Source organism: Cherax quadricarinatus, chromosome 20 (assembly GCF_038502225.1).
Source record: "Cherax quadricarinatus isolate ZL_2023a chromosome 20, ASM3850222v1, whole genome shotgun sequence".
In the NCBI taxonomy this organism is placed as follows: Eukaryota; Metazoa; Arthropoda; class Malacostraca; order Decapoda; family Parastacidae; genus Cherax; species Cherax quadricarinatus.
Genome location: NC_091311.1, coordinates 15020025 through 15037946, shown reverse-complemented (window position 1 = coordinate 15037946; position 17922 = coordinate 15020025).

Below are 17922 nucleotides of genomic sequence, written 5' to 3'. Positions count from 1 at the left end.
GGAGTGAGAACAGTGGTACACGGTGCTGCTTACTGTGATGGAGGGAGGAGTGAGAACAGTGGTACACGGTGCTGCTTACTGTGATGGAGGGAGGAGTGAGAACAGTGGTACACGGTGCTGCTTACTGTGATGGAGGGAGGAGTGAGAACAGTGGTACACGGTGCTGCTTACTGTGATGGAGGGAGGAGTGAGAACAGTGCTACACGGTGCTGCTCACTGTCATGGAGGGAGGAGTGAGAACAGTGCTACACGGTGCTGCTCACTGTGATGGAGGGAGGAGTGAGAACAGTGCTACACGGTGCTGCTCACTGTGATGGAGGGAGGAGTGAGAACAGTGCTACACGGTGCTGCTCACTGTGATGGAGGGAGGAGTGAGAACAGTGGTACACGGTGCTGCTCACTGTGATGGAGGGAGGAGTGAGAACAGTGGTACACGGTGCTGCTCACTGTGATGGAGGGAGGAGTGAGAACAGTGCTACACGGTGCTGCTCACTGTGATGGAGGGAGGAGTGAGAACAGTGCTACACGGTGCTGATCACTGTGATGGAGGGAGGAGTGAGAACAGTGCTACACGGTGCTGCTTACTGTGATGGAGGGAGGAGTGAGAACAGTGGTACACGGTGCTGATCACTGTGATGGAGGGAGGAGTGAGAACAGTGCTACACGGTGCTGCTCACTGTGATGGAGGGAGGAGTGAGAACAGTGCTACACGGTGCTGCTCACTGTGATGGAGGGAGGAGTGAGAACAGTGGTACACGGTGCTGCTCACTGTGATGGAGGGAGGAGTGAGAACAGTGCTACACGGTGCTGCTTACTGTGATGGAGGGAGGAGTGAGAACAGTGCTACACGGTGCTGCTCACTGTGATGGAGGGAGGAGTGAGAACAGTGCTACACGGTGCTGCTCACTGTGATGGAGGGAGGAGTGAGAACAGTGCTACACGGTGCTGCTCACTGTGATGGAGGGAGGAGTGAGAACAGTGCTACACGGTGCTGCTCACTGTGATGGAGGGAGGAGTGAGAACAGTGGTACACGGTGCTGCTTACTGTGATGGAGGGAGGAGTGAGAACAGTGCTACACGGTGCTGCTCACTGTGATGGAGGGAGGAGTGAGAACAGTGCTACACGGTGCTGCTCACTGTGATGGAGGGAGGAGTGAGAACAGTGGTACACGGTGCTGCTTACTGTGATGGAGGGAGGAGTGAGAACAGTGGTACACGGTGCTGCTTACTGTGATGGAGGGAGGAGTGAGAACAGTGCTACACGGTGCTGCTAACTGTGATGGAGGGAGGAGTGAGAACAGTGGTACACGGTGCTGCTTACTGTGATGGAGGGAGGAGTGAGAACAGTGGTACACGGTGCTGCTTACTGTGATGGAGGGAGGAGTGAGAACAGTGGTACACGGTGCTGCTTACTGTGATGGAGGGAGGAGTGAGAACAGTGGTACACGGTGCTGCTTACTGTGATGGAGGGAGGAGTGAGAACAGTGGTACACGGTGCTGCTTACTGTGATGGAGGGAGGAGTGAGAACAGTGCTACACGGTGCTGCTTACTGTGATGGAGGGAGGAGTGAGAACAGTGGTACACGGTGCTGCTCACTGTGATGGAGGGAGGAGTGAGAACAGTGGTACACGGTGCTGCTTACTGTGATGGAGGGAGGAGTGAGAACAGTGGTACACGGTGCTGCTTACTGTGATGGAGGGAGGAGTGAGAACAGTGGTACACGGTGCTGCTTACTGTGATGGAGGGAGGAGTGAGAACAGTGGTACACGGTGCTGCTTACTGTGATGGAGGGAGGAGTGAGAACAGTGCTACACGGTGCTGCTTACTGTGATGGAGGGAGGAGTGAGAACAGTGGTACACGGTGCTGCTTACTGTGATGGAGGGAGGAGTGAGAACAGTGGTACACGGTGCTGCTTACTGTGATGGAGGGAGGAGTGAGAACAGTGCTACACGGTGCTGCTTACTGTGATGGAGGGAGGAGTGAGAACAGTGCTACACGGTGCTGCTCACTGGGATGGAGGGAGGAGTGAGAACAGTGCTACACGGTGCTGCTCACTGTGATGGAGGGAGGAGTGAGAACAGTGGTACACGGTGCTGCTTACTGTGATGGAGGGAGGAGTGAGAACAGTGGTACACGGTGCTGCTCACTGTGATGGAGGGAGGAGTGAGAACAGTGGTACACGGTGCTGCTTACTGTGATGGAGGGAGGAGTGAGAACAGTGGTACACGGTGCTGCTCACTGTGATGGAGGGAGGAGTGAGAACAGTGCTACACGGTGCTGCTCACTGTGATGGAGGGAGGAGTGAGAACAGTGGTACACGGTGCTGCTCACTGTGATGGAGGGAGGAGTGAGAACAGTGGTACACGGTGCTGCTTACTGTGATGGAGGGAGGAGTGAGAACAGTGGTACACGGTGCTGCTTACTGTGATGGAGGGAGGAGTGAGAACAGTGCTACACGGTGCTGCTTACTGTGATGGAGGGAGGAGTGAGAACAGTGGTACACGGTGCTGCTTACTGTGATGGAGGGAGGAGTGAGAACAGTGCTACACGGTGCTGCTTACTGTGATGGAGGGAGGAGTGAGAACAGTGGTACACGGTGCTGCTCACTGTGATGGAGGGAGGAGTGAGAACAGTGGTACACGGTGCTGCTTACTGGGATGGAGGGAGGAGTGAGAATAGTGGTACACGGTGCTGCTTACTGTGATGGAGGGAGGAGTGAGAACAGTGGTACACGGTGCTGCTCACTGGGATGGAGGGAGGAGTGAGAACAGTGGTACACGGTGCTGCTCACTGTGATGGAGGGAGGAGTGAGAACAGTGGTACACGGTGCTGCTCACTGTGATGGAGGGAGGAGTGAGAACAGTGGTACACGGTGCTGCTTACTGTGATGGAGGGAGGAGTGAGAACAGTGGTACACGGTGCTGCTCACTGTGATGGAGGGAGGAGTGAGAACAGTGGTACACGGTGCTGCTTACTGTGATGGAGGGAGGAGTGAGAACAGTGCTACACGGTGCTGCTCACTGTGATGGAGGGAGGAGTGAGAACAGTGGTACACGGTGCTGCTCACTGTGATGGAGGGAGGAGTGAGAACAGTGCTACACGGTGCTGCTCACTGTGATGGAGGGAGGAGTGAGAACAGTGGTACACGGTGCTGCTTACTGGGATGGAGGGAGGAGTGAGAACAGTTCTACACGGTGCTGCTCACTGTGATGGAGGGAGGAGTGAGAACAGTGGTACACGGTGCTGCTTACTGTGATGGAGGGAGGAGTGAGAACAGTGGTACACGGTGCTGCTTACTGTGATGGAGGGAGGAGTGAGAACAGTGCTACACGGTGCTGCTTACTGTGATGGAGGGAGGAGTGAGAACAGTGGTACACGGTGCTGCTCACTGTGATGGAGGGAGGAGTGAGAACAGTGGTACACGGTGCTGCTTACTGTGATGGAGGGAGGAGTGAGAACAGTGGTACACGGTGCTGCTTACTGTGATGGAGGGAGGAGTGAGAACAGTGCTACACGGTGCTGCTTACTGTGATGGAGGGAGGAGTGAGAACAGTGGTACACGGTGCTGCTCACTGTGATGGAGGGAGGAGTGAGAACAGTGCTACACGGTGCTGCTCACTGTGATGGAGGGAGGAGTGAGAACAGTGCTACACGGTGCTGCTCACTGTGATGGAGGGAGGAGTGAGAACAGTGCTACACGGTGCTGCTCACTGTGATGGAGGGAGGAGTGAGAACAGTGCTACACGGTGCTGCTCACTGTGATGGAGGGAGGAGTGAGAACAGTGCTACACGGTGCTGCTCACTGTGATGGAGGGAGGAGTGAGAACAGTGGTACACGGTGCTGCTCACTGTGATGGAGGGAGGAGTGAGAACAGTGGTACACGGTGCTGCTCACTGTGATGGAGGGAGGAGTGAGAACAGTGCTACACGGTGCTGCTCACTGTGATGGAGGGAGGAGTGAGAACAGTGCTACACGGTGCTGCTCACTGTGATGGAGGGAGGAGTGAGAACAGTGCTACACGGTGCTGCTCACTGTGATGGAGGGAGGAGTGAGAACAGTGCTACACGGTGCTGCTCACTGTGATGGAGGGAGGAGTGAGAACAGTGCTACACGGTGCTGCTCACTGTGATGGAGGGAGGAGTGAGAACAGTGCTACACGGTGCTGCTCACTGTGATGGAGGGAGGAGTGAGAACAGTGGTACACGGTGCTGCTCACTGTGATGGAGGGAGGAGTGAGAACAGTGCTACACGGTGCTGCTCACTGTGATGGAGGGAGGAGTGAGAACAGTGCTACACGGTGCTGCTCACTGTGATGGAGGGAGGAGTGAGAACAGTGGTACACGGTGCTGCTCACTGTGATGGAGGGAGGAGTGAGAACAGTGCTACACGGTGCTGCTCACTGTGATGGAGGGAGGAGTGAGAACAGTGCTACACGGTGCTGCTCACTGTGATGGAGGGAGGAGTGAGAACAGTGCTACACGGTGCTGCTCACTGTGATGGAGGGAGGAGTGAGAACAGTGCTACACGGTGCTGCTCACTGTGATGGAGGGAGGAGTGAGAACAGTGCTACACGGTGCTGCTCACTGTGATGGAGGGAGGAGTGAGAACAGTGGTACACGGTGCTGCTCACTGTGATGGAGGGAGGAGTGAGAACAGTGCTACACGGTGCTGCTTACTGTGATGGAGGGAGGAGTGAGAACAGTGCTACACGGTGCTGCTCACTGTGATGGAGGGAGGAGTGAGAACAGTGCTACACGGTGCTGCTCACTGTGATGGAGGGAGGAGTGAGAACAGTGCTACACGGTGCTGCTTACTGTGATGGAGGGAGGAGTGAGAACAGTGCTACACGGTGCTGCTCACTGTGATGGAGGGAGGAGTGAGAACAGTGGTACACGGTGCTGCTTACTGTGATGGAGGGAGGAGTGAGAACAGTGGTACACGGTGCTGCTTACTGTGATGGAGGGAGGAGTGAGAACAGTGCTACACGGTGCTGCTTACTGTGATGGAGGGAGGAGTGAGAACAGTGCTACACGGTGCTGCTCACTGTGATGGAGGGAGGAGTGAGAACAGTGGTACACGGTGCTGCTCACTGTGATGGAGGGAGGAGTGAGAACAGTGCTACACGGTGCTGCTCACTGTGATGGAGGGAGGAGTGAGAACAGTGGTACACGGTGCTGCTCACTGTGATGGAGGGAGGAGTGAGAACAGTGCTACACGGTGCTGCTCACTGTGATGGAGGGAGGAGTGAGAACAGTGCTACACGGTGCTGATCACTGTGATGGAGGAGTAGTGAGAACAGTGCTACACGGTGCTGCTCACTGTGATGGAGGGAGGAGTGAGAACAGTGCTACACGGTGCTGCTCACTGGGATGGAGGGAGGAGTGAGAACAGTGGTACACGGTGCTGCTTACTGGGATGGAGGGAGGAGTGAGAACAGTGCTACACGGTGCTGCTCACTGTGATGGAGGGAGGAGTGAGAACAGTGGTACACGGTGCTGCTCACTGTGATGGAGGGAGGAGTGAGAACAGTGGTACACGGTGCTGCTTACTGTGATGGAGGGAGGAGTGAGAACAGTGCTACACGGTGCTGCTCACTGGGATGGAGGGAGGAGTGAGAACAGTGCTACACGGTGCTGCTCACTGTGATGGAGGGAGGAGTGAGAACAGTGCTACACGGTGCTGCTTACTGTGATGGAGGGAGGAGTGAGAACAGTGGTACACGGTGCTGCTTACTGTGATGGAGGGAGGAGTGAGAACAGTGGTACACGGTGCTGCTTACTGTGATGGAGGGAGGAGTGAGAACAGTGCTACACGGTGCTGCTTACTGTGATGGAGGGAGGAGTGAGAACAGTGCTACACGGTGCTGCTTACTGTGATGGAGGGAGGAGTGAGAACAGTGCTACACGGTGCTGCTCACTGTGATGGAGGGAGGAGTGAGAACAGTGGTACACGGTGCTGCTTACTGGGATGGAGGGAGGAGTGAGAACAGTGCTACACGGTGCTGCTCACTGGGATGGAGGGAGGAGTGAGAACAGTGGTACACGGTGCTGCTCACTGGGATGGAGGGAGGAGTGAGAACAGTGGTACACGGTGCTGCTTACTGTGATGGAGGGAGGAGTGAGAACAGTGCTACACGGTGCTGCTTACTGTGATGGAGGGAGGAGTGAGAACAGTGCTACACGGTGCTGCTCACTGTGATGGAGGGAGGAGTGAGAACAGTGGTACACGGTGCTGCTCACTGTGATGGAGGGAGGAGTGAGAACAGTGCTACACGGTGCTGCTCACTGTGATGGAGGGAGGAGTGAGAACAGTGGTACACGGTGCTGCTCACTGTGATGGAGGGAGGAGTGAGAACAGTGGTACACGGTGCTGCTCACTGTGATGGAGGGAGGAGTGAGAACAGTGCTACACGGTGCTGCTCACTGTGATGGAGGGAGGAGTGAGAACAGTGCTACACGGTGCTGCTCACTGTGATGGAGGGAGGAGTGAGAACAGTGCTACACGGTGCTGCTCACTGTGATGGAGGGAGGAGTGAGAACAGTGGTACACGGTGCTGCTCACTGTGATGGAGGGAGGAGTGAGAACAGTGGTACACGGTGCTGCTCACTGTGATGGAGGGAGGAGTGAGAACAGTGCTACACGGTGCTGCTCACTGTGATGGAGGGAGGAGTGAGAACAGTGCTACACGGTGCTGCTCACTGTGATGGAGGGAGGAGTGAGAACAGTGCTACACGGTGCTGCTCACTGTGATGGAGGGAGGAGTGAGAACAGTGCTACACGGTGCTGCTCACTGTGATGGAGGGAGGAGTGAGAACAGTGGTACACGGTGCTGCTCTGTGATGGAGGGAGGAGTGAGAACAGTGCTACACGGTGCTGCTCACTGTGATGGAGGGAGGAGTGAGAACAGTGCTACACGGTGCTGCTCACTGTGATGGAGGGAGGAGTGAGAACAGTGGTACACGGTGCTGCTCACTGTGATGGAGGGAGGAGTGAGAACAGTGCTACACGGTGCTGCTCACTGTGATGGAGGGAGGAGTGAGAACAGTGCTACACGGTGCTGCTCACTGTGATGGAGGGAGGAGTGAGAACAGTGCTACACGGTGCTGCTCACTGTGATGGAGGGAGGAGTGAGAACAGTGCTACACGGTGCTGCTCACTGTGATGGAGGGAGGAGTGAGAACAGTGGTACACGGTGCTGCTCACTGTGATGGAGGGAGGAGTGAGAACAGTGCTACACGGTGCTGCTCACTGTGATGGAGGGAGGAGTGAGAACAGTGCTACACGGTGCTGCTCACTGTGATGGAGGGAGGAGTGAGAACAGTGCTACACGGTGCTGCTCACTGGATGGAGGGAGGAGTGAGAACAGTGCTACACGGTGCTGCTCACTGTGATGGAGGGAGGAGTGAGAACAGTGGTACACGGTGCTGCTCACTGTGATGGAGGGAGGAGTGAGAACAGTGCTACACGGTGCTGCTCACTGTGATGGAGGGAGGAGTGAGAACAGTGCTACACGGTGCTGCTCACTGTGATGGAGGGAGGAGTGAGAACAGTGCTACACGGTGCTGCTCACTGTGATGGAGGGAGGAGTGAGAACAGTGCTACACGGTGCTGCTCACTGTGATGGAGGGAGGAGTGAGAACAGTGCTACACGGTGCTGCTCACTGTGATGGAGGGAGGAGTGAGAACAGTGCTACACGGTGCTGCTCACTGTGATGGAGGGAGGAGTGAGAACAGTGCTACACGGTGCTGCTCACTGTGATGGAGGGAGGAGTGAGAACAGTGCTACACGGTGCTGCTCACTGTGATGGAGGGAGGAGTGAGAACAGTGCTACACGGTGCTGCTCACTGTGATGGAGGGAGGAGTGAGAACAGTGCTACACGGTGCTGCTCACTGGGATGGAGGGAGGAGTGAGAACAGTGCTACACGGTGCTGCTCACTGTGATGGAGGGAGGAGTGAGAACAGTGCTACACGGTGCTGCTCACTGTGATGGAGGGAGGAGTGAGAACAGTGCTACACGGTGCTGCTCACTGGGATGGAGGGAGGAGTGAGAACAGTGCTACACGGTGCTGCTTACTGGGATGGAGGGAGGAGTGAGAACAGTGCTACACGGTGCTGCTCACTGGGATGGAGGGAGGAGTGAGAACAGTGGTACACGGTGCTGCTTACTGGGATGGAGGGAGGAGTGAGAACAGTGCTACACGGTGCTGCTCACTGTGATGGAGGGAGGAGTGAGAACAGTGCTACACGGTGCTGCTCACTGTGATGGAGGGAGGAGTGAGAACAGTGGTACACGGTGCTGCTCACTGTGATGGAGGGAGGAGTGAGAACAGTGCTACACGGTGCTGCTCACTGTGATGGAGGGAGGAGTGAGAACAGTGGTACACGGTGCTGCTCACTGTGATGGAGGGAGGAGTGAGAACAGTGCTACACGGTGCTGCTCACTGTGATGGAGGGAGGAGTGAGAACAGTGCTACACGGTGCTGCTCACTGTGATGGAGGGAGGAGTGAGAACAGTGCTACACGGTGCTGCTCACTGTGATGGAGGGAGGAGTGAGAACAGTGCTACACGGTGCTGCTCACTGTGATGGAGGGAGGAGTGAGAACAGTGCTACACGGTGCTGCTCACTGTGATGGAGGGAGGAGTGAGAACAGTGCTACACGGTGCTGCTCACTGTGATGGAGGGAGGAGTGAGAACAGTGCTACACGGTGCTGCTTACTGGGATGGAGGGAGGAGTGAGAACAGTGCTACACGGTGCTGCTCACTGTGATGGAGGGAGGAGTGAGAACAGTGCTACACGGTGCTGCTTACTGGGATGGAGGGAGGAGTGAGAACAGTGCTACACGGTGCTGCTCACTGTGATGGAGGGAGGAGTGAGAACAGTGCTACACGGTGCTGCTCACTGTGATGGAGGGAGGAGTGAGAACAGTGCTACACGGTGCTGCTCACTGGGATGGAGGGAGGAGTGAGAACAGTGCTACACGGTGCTGCTCACTGTGATGGAGGGAGGAGTGAGAACAGTGCTACACGGTGCTGCTCACTGTGATGGAGGGAGGAGTGAGAACAGTGCTACACGGTGCTGCTCACTGTGATGGAGGGAGGAGTGAGAACAGTGCTACACGGTGCTGCTCACTGTGATGGAGGGAGGAGTGAGAACAGTGCTACACGGTGCTGCTCACTGTGATGGAGGGAGGAGTGAGAACAGTGCTACACGGTGCTGCTCACTGTGATGGAGGGAGGAGTGAGAACAGTGCTACACGGTGCTGCTCACTGGGATGGAGGGAGGAGTGAGAACAGTGCTACACGGTGCTGCTCACTGTGATGGAGGGAGGAGTGAGAACAGTGCTACACGGTGCTGCTCACTGGGATGGAGGGAGGAGTGAGAACAGTGCTACACGGTGCTGCTCACTGTGATGGAGGGAGGAGTGAGAACAGTGCTACACGGTGCTGCTCACTGTGATGGAGGGAGGAGTGAGAACAGTGCTACACGGTGCTGCTCACTGTGATGGAGGGAGGAGTGAGAACAGTGCTACACGGTGCTGCTCACTGTGATGGAGGGAGGAGTGAGAACAGTGCTACACGGTGCTGCTCACTGTGATGGAGGGAGGAGTGAGAACAGTGGTACACGGTGCTGCTCACTGTGATGGAGGGAGGAGTGAGAACAGTGCTACACGGTGCTGCTCACTGTGATGGAGGGAGGAGTGAGAACAGTGCTACACGGTGCTGCTCACTGTGATGGAGGGAGGAGTGAGAACAGTGCTACACGGTGCTGCTCACTGTGATGGAGGGAGGAGTGAGAACAGTGCTACACGGTGCTGCTCACTGTGATGGAGGGAGGAGTGAGAACAGTGCTACACGGTGCTGCTCACTGTGATGGAGGGAGGAGTGAGAACAGTGCTACACGGTGCTGCTCACTGTGATGGAGGGAGGAGTGAGAACAGTGCTACACGGTGCTGCTCACTGTGATGGAGGGAGGAGTGAGAACAGTGCTACACGGTGCTGCTCACTGTGATGGAGGGAGGAGTGAGAACAGTGCTACACGGTGCTGCTCACTGTGATGGAGGGAGGAGTGAGAACAGTGCTACACGGTGCTGCTCACTGTGATGGAGGGAGGAGTGAGAACAGTGCTACACGGTGCTGCTCACTGTGATGGAGGGAGGAGTGAGAACAGTGGTACACGGTGCTGCTCACTGTGATGGAGGGAGGAGTGAGAACAGTGCTACACGGTGCTGCTCACTGTGATGGAGGGAGGAGTGAGAACAGTGCTACACGGTGCTGCTCACTGTGATGGAGGGAGGAGTGAGAACAGTGGTACACGGTGCTGCTCACTGTGATGGAGGGAGGAGTGAGAACAGTGGTACACGGTGCTGCTCACTGTGATGGAGGGAGGAGTGAGAACAGTGCTACACGGTGCTGCTCACTGTGATGGAGGGAGGAGTGAGAACAGTGGTACACGGTGCTGCTCACTGTGATGGAGGGAGGAGTGAGAACAGTGGTACACGGTGCTGCTCACTGTGATGGAGGGAGGAGTGAGAACAGTGGTACACGGTGCTGCTCACTGTGATGGAGGGAGGAGTGAGAACAGTGGTACACGTGGCCGCTCAATGTACGAATGTACCAGGGAAACTGAATGAAAGTGAAGGAACATTGCAGTAGGCCTGCTGGCCCAGACTAGGCAGGTCCTCCATTCTTACATTAATGTTGCTCCGTGTTACTTAGCTAACTGACTAATGCTACAACAACACTTGCATGAAGGGCAGACCTAGTTAACGACCTCCAGGACACCGCTGGAAATAAGTCACTTTGACTTTTGTGAATTATCCCGGTGGGTAATTTTACACATTCATATATTACAATATATGATTATTTGTGTAAGTGTATTTATGTGTACCTGTTTTTAAATAAACTTGCTAACACTGTTTTAACTGAATGAGTATTCATTAACGTTCGTGTCAGGTCTCTTCAACTATGTGGTACATCAGCTGTAACCTAAATCCAGGATAAGTATAAGATACATAGTTATTGCATGTAATGCCTGGCTAGAGGGACTGACAGTTCAGACGACGCCTGATAGAGGATCACACATGATAATATATAGATATATATATATATATACATATATATATATATATATATTCTTATATATATATATATATATATATATATATATATATATATATATATATTCTTTCAACACACCGGCCATATCCCACCAAGGCAGGGTGGCCCAAAAGGAAAAATGAAAGTTTCTCCTTTTACATTTAGTAATATATACAGGAGAAGAGGTTACTAGCCCCTTGCTCCCGGCATTCTAGTCGCCTCTTACAACATGCATGGCTTATGGAGGAAGAATTCTGTTCCACTTCCCCATGGAGGTAAGAGGAAATAAACAAGAATAAGAACTAGAAAGAAAATAGAAGAAAACCCAGAGGGGCGTGTATATATGTGCTTGCACATGTATGTGTAGTGTGACCCAAGTGTAAGTAGAAGTAGCAAGACATACCTGAAATCTTGCATGTTCATGAGACAGAAAAAAGGACACCAGCAATCCTACCATCATGTAAAACAATTACAGGCTTTCGCTTTACACTCACTTGGCAGGACGGTAGTACCTCCCTGGGCGGCTGCTGTCTACCAACCTACTACCTATATATATATATATATATATATATATATATATATATATATATATATATATATATATATATATATATATATATATATATATATATATATATATATATATATATATATATATATATATATATATATATATATATATATATATATATATATATATATACATAATGGTTGATTAAATTAGTTGAAAGACTGTCGGCTACAAAGCAATGAAGACTACTTGCAACCTACTCGAGACCAGTCGAGAACACTTTAATCCCTATATATACATTTTATTCCCTATATCCCTTTATATACGTTAAGAGACATACTCCTTCATGTGTATGTAGTCATTAACTGGCATTAGCGTGTACTGGCAAGACGAGGGTCATTAAGGATGTATTTATGAATGTGAGAGAACTGACAATAAGAGAGGTGGTTGCAACAACTGGCAATAACAGGTGTGTGCAACACCTGACAATAAGACAGATGTTTGCAACATCTGGCAATAACATAGGTGTGTGCAACACCTGACAATAAGACAGATGTTTGCAACATCTGGCAATAAGACAGGTGTGTGCAACACCTGACAATAAGACAGATGTTTCCAACACCTGACAATAAGACAAATGTGTGCAACACCTGAAGATAAGACAGGTGTGTACAGTCGTCACGTGAAGTCACAGGCCCTGAACTGCATTGGGGATTAGTGTGGACGGTTACAAAGTCATGGCTTGGTTTTGCAGTGTTTTAAAAATTGAGGTTGGAGAGTTGAAGGAGGAAGTCTTGCTTCTCCAGGAGGAAATTACGAGGCTGAAGGTTCACCTCAATGGGGTTGGGAGTGAGTGTGAGGTGGCTGGAGTGGTGGAGGGGAATGAGGCTACGAGCAGTGAGGTGCAGTCCAGCACCTGCTACAAGTGGCAAGTGGTTCCCAGTAATGGGAGGAGCATCAAAATAAGGAAAGTCAAGAGAGAAGATTTAAAGGTAGGAAATCGCTTCTCTGTTCTTCAGGATGAGTGTACTTCAGTGGCCAGTGAAGGTAAAGGTACTACTTCCCCTGCAAATAGAGGTAAGCACATACTTGTGGTCGGTGACTCACAGGTAAGATATATGGACCGTGCTTTCTGTAATAGGAATAAGAAGGTAAGAGATAGAGTGTGCTTCCCAGGAGCTGGTGTTAGTGACATAGTCAACAGGTTGGATAATATCATGTCAGGTAATGTCTCAGTGCTGGTGGAAATGATATTGGGAAGGGTAGGAGAGAAGAGCTGCTAGATAAGTACAGGTCAGCTATAGATTTAATTAAGTCTAAGGGAGGGATCCCAATCATATGTAGCATCTTGCCTAGAAGGGGAGTAGGTAATGAATGGTTGTCTAGGGCAATTGGTGTAAATTGCTGGCTAGACAGATACTGCAAGGAACTTGCAATCCCGTTCATTGACAACTGGGGCAACTTTTATGGTAAACATGATATGTATGCAAAGGATGGGGTACATCTTTCTGGGGCAGGGGTGGTAGCTCTTGCAAACTCAATCGAGAGGGCCATTGCTGAAATGTCTAGGATTTTAAACTGATAGATTTTAAACTGAGTGTGTGTGGGAAACAGTCAGGATGCAACACTATCGTTGAAAACAGTAAATGTATAAAAGACATTCATCATGAAGTTATAAATAAAGACAATAGATCAGGTCAGCAAACAAAGGGAGACAGCAGAGGGCAGCAAGGGATTAGCTCCCTTAGGGTCTATTATACTAATAGCAGGAGTGTAAGAAATAAGATAGATGAGCTAAGATTAATTGCAAGCGCAGGAAACATAGATATAATTGCTATAACAGAGACCTGGCTCAATCTGAAAGATAGAGAGATGCCTTCTGAATGTCACATACAAGGCTATAAATTATTCCACACAGACAGGGTCAACAGGAAGGGTGGTGGAGTAGCGATGTATGTCAGAGACAATTTAAATTGTTGTGTTAGACAAGATATAAAATTAGAAGCGTCAGCCACTGAATCTGTTTGGTTACAGCTTCTCGAGGGCCGTGAAAAACTAATTTTGGGTGTTATTTACATGGCCCCAAATCTTGATAGGGAGTGCGGTAAACTTCTATGAGATGAAATTCGAAAGGCCTCTACATACGAAAATGTTGTGATAATGGGGGATTTCAACTATAGACAGATTGACTGGAGCAATTTGACAGGAAATTTTGAGTCAAGTGACTTTCTTGATACGATTCAGGACTGTTTTTAAAACAGTTTGTGACAGAGCCAACTAGAGGAAATAACCTGCTTGACTTGGTTCTTGCCAGCAGGGAAACGCTAATTAATAATCTTGAGGTTAATGATGAGCTTGGGGAAAGTGATCACAAATCACTCAGTTTTAATATAACATGGAATTCCCCTAATAATGGCAACCAAGTCTTTGTCCCTGACTTCCGCTTGGCTGATTTTATAGGACTGAAAAATTACTTAGGTGGGCTGAACTGGAATGACCTGACTATGGGTCAGGTAGGTGGTGATATGATATGACGTTTTCCAGGGCACAGTTCTAGCTGTTCAGAGAACTTATGTTCAAAATAGGGAAATCAGATCAAGTAAAAATGATCCTAAATGGATGAACAATAGATTAAAACATCTCATTGGTCAAAAGAGAGGCATATATAGGCAAATCAAAAGAGGAGAGGTGCAATTAAGAAATCAATGTATTCAGTTAAAGAGAGAAATAAAAAAGGGAATAAGAAAAGCAAAAAGAGATTATGAGGTTAAAGTTGCAAGAGAATCGAAGACTAACCCAAAAGGATTCTTTCAGGTATACAGAAGTAAGATCAGGGACAAGATAGGCCCACTCAAGAGTTACTCGGGTCAGCTCACGGACAGTGATAAGGAAATGTGTAGAATTTTTAACACATAATTCCTCTCAGTATTTACACGGGAAGATACTAGCGATATTCCAGAAATAATAAATTATGTAGAACAGGATGATAATAAACTATGCACGATTAAGGTCACAAGTGACATGGTCCTTAGGCAAATTGATAAATTAAAACCTAACAAATCCCCAGGCCCTGATGAACTGTATGCAAGGGTTCTAAAGGAATGTAAAGAGGAGCTTAGCAAACCTCCGGCTAATGTTTTCAATATATCACTACAGATTGGCATGGTGCCAGATAAGTGGAAAATGGCAAATGTGATACCTATTTTCAAAGCAGGTGACAGGTCCTTAGCTTCGAACTATAGACCAATAAGCCTAACCTCCATAGTGGGAAAATTTATGGAATCAATAATTGCCGAGGCAGTTCGTAGCCACCTTGAAAAGCACAAATTAATCAATGAATCTCAGCACGGTTTTACAAAGGGGCGTTCGTGCCTTACGAATTTATTAACTTTTTTCACTTAGGTATTTGAGGAGGTAGATCATGATAATGAATATGATATTGTGTATATGGACTTCAGTAAGGCTTTTGACAGGGTCCCACATCAGAGACTATTGAGGAAAATTAAGGCACATGGAATAGGGGGAGAATTTTTTTTCCTGGAAAGAGGCATGGTTGACAAATAGGCAGCAGAGGGTTTGCATAAATGGGGAGAAATCAGAGTGGGGAAGCGTCACGAGCAGTGTTCCACAGGGGTCAGCGCTGGGCCCCCTGTTGTTCACAATCTACATAAACGACACCGATGAGGGCATAAAGAGTGACATAAGCAAGTTTGCCCATGACACCAAAATAGGCCGTCGAATTCATTCTTACGAGGACATTAGAGCACTCCAGGATGATTTGAATAGACTGATGCAATGGTCGGAGAAGTAGCAGATGCAGTTTAATATAGACAAATGCAAAGTTCTAAATGTTGGACAGGAAAATAACCATGACACATGTAAACTAAATAATGTAGATCTTAATATTACGGAAGGTGAAAAAGATTTAGGAGTTCTGGTTAGCAGTAATCTGAAACAAAGACAACAGTGCATAGTGTTCGCAATAAAGCTAACAGAATTCTTGGCTTCATATCAAGAAGCATAAATAATAGGAGTCCTCAGGTTGTTCTTCAAGTCTATATATCCTTGGTTAGACCTCATTTAGATTATGCTGCACAGTTTTGGTCACCGTATTACAGAATGGATATAAATGCTCTGGAAAACATACAAAGGATAATGACAAAGTTGATCCCATGTATCAGAAATCTTCCCTATGAGGATAGACCGAGGGCCCTAAATCTACACTCTCTAGAAAGGCGTAGAATTAGGAGGGATATGATTGAGGTATATAAATGGAAAACAGGAATCAATAAAGGGGATGTAAATAACGTGCGGAAAATATCTAGCCTAGACAGGACTCGTAGCAATGGTTTTAAGTTGGAGAAATTCAGATTCAAGAAGGATATAGGAAAGCACTGGTTTGCTAATAGAGTTGTGGATGAGTGGAACAAAATCCCAAGTACATTTATAGAGGCTAAAACGTTGTGTAGTTTTAAAAATAGGTTAGACAAATACATGAGTGGGTGGGTGTGGGTGTGAGTTGGACCCTATTAGCTTGTGCCACTAGGTTAGTTGCCGTGTTCCTTCCTTAAGTGAATGTGACCTGACCTGACTAGGTTGGGGCATTGGCTTAAGCCGGAAGAAGACTTGGACCTGCCTCGTATGGGCCAGTAGGCCTGCTGCAGTGTTCCTTCTTTCTTATGTTCTTAACATCTGGCAATAAGACAGGTGTGTGCAAAACCTGACAATAAGACAGGTGTGTGCAACACCTGGCAATAAGATAGGTGTGTGCAACATCTGGCAATAAGACAGGTGTGTGCAACACCTGGCAATAATGCAGGTGAGTGCAACACCTGGCAATAAGACAGGTGTGTGCACCACTTGGCAATAAGATAGGTGTGTGCAACACCTGGCAATTAGACAGGTGTGTGCAGCACCTGGCAATAAGACAGGTGTGTGCAAAACCTGGCAATAAGACAAGTGCTTGCAGCACCTGGCAATAAGACAGGTGTGTGCAACACCTGACAATAAGACAGGTGTGTGCAACACCTGGCAATAAGACAGGCGTGTGCAACACCTGACAATAAGACAGGCGTGTGCAACACCTGACAATAAGACAGGCGTGTGCAACACCTGGCAATAAGACAGGTGTGTGCAACACCTGGCAATAAGACAGGTGTGTGCAACACCTGGCAATAAGACAGGTGTGTGCAACACCTGGCAATAAGACAGGTGTGTGCAACACCTGGCAATAAGACAGGTGTGTGCAACACCTGGCAATAAGACAGGCGTGTGCAACACCTGACAATAAGACAGGTGTGTGCAACACCTGGCAATAAGACAGGTGTGTAACACCTGGCAATAAGACAGGTGTGTAACACCTGACAATAAGACAGGTGTGTAACACCTGACAATAAGACAGGTGTGTGCAACACCTGACAATAAGACAGGTGTGTAACACCTGACAATAAGACAGGTGTGTAACACCTGACAATAAGACAGGTGTGTGCAACACCTGACAATAAGACAGGTGTGTAACACCTGACAATAAGACAGGTGTGTGCAACACCTGACAATAAGACAGGTACAATAAGACAGGTGTGTGTAACACACACCTGAGAGTCTTCATGTGAGAGTGTGCACAACATGTGAGTGCCACCAGCGTGCACAACATGTGAGTGCCACCAGCGTGCACAACATGTGAGTGCCACCAGCGTGCACAACATGTGAGTGCCACCAGCGTGCACAACATGTGAGTGCCACCAGCGTGCACAACATGTGAGTGCCACCAGCGTGCACAACATGTGAGTGCATGCACAACATGTGAGTGCCAGCGTGTCAACATGTGAGTGCCACCAGCGTGCACAACATGTGAGTGCCAGCAGCGTGCACAACATGTGAGTGCCACCAGCGTGCACAACATGTGAGTGCCACCAGCGTGCACAACATGTGAGTGCCACCAGCGTGCACAACATGTGAGTGCCACCAGCGTGCACAACATGTGAGTGCCACCAGCGTGCACAACATGTGAGTGCCACCAGCGTGCACAACATGTGAGTGCCACCAGCGTGCACAACATGTGAGTGCCACCAGCGTGCACAACATGTGAGTGCCACCAGCGTGCACAACATGTGAGTGCCACCAGCGTGCACAACATGTGAGTGCCAGCAGCGTGCACACCAGCGTGCACAACATGTGAGTGCCACCAGCGTGCACACCATGTGAGTGCCACCAGCGTGCACAACATGTGAGTGAGTGCCACCAGCGTGCACAACGTGTGAGTGCCACCAGCGTGCACAACATGTGAGTGCCACCAGCGTGCACAACA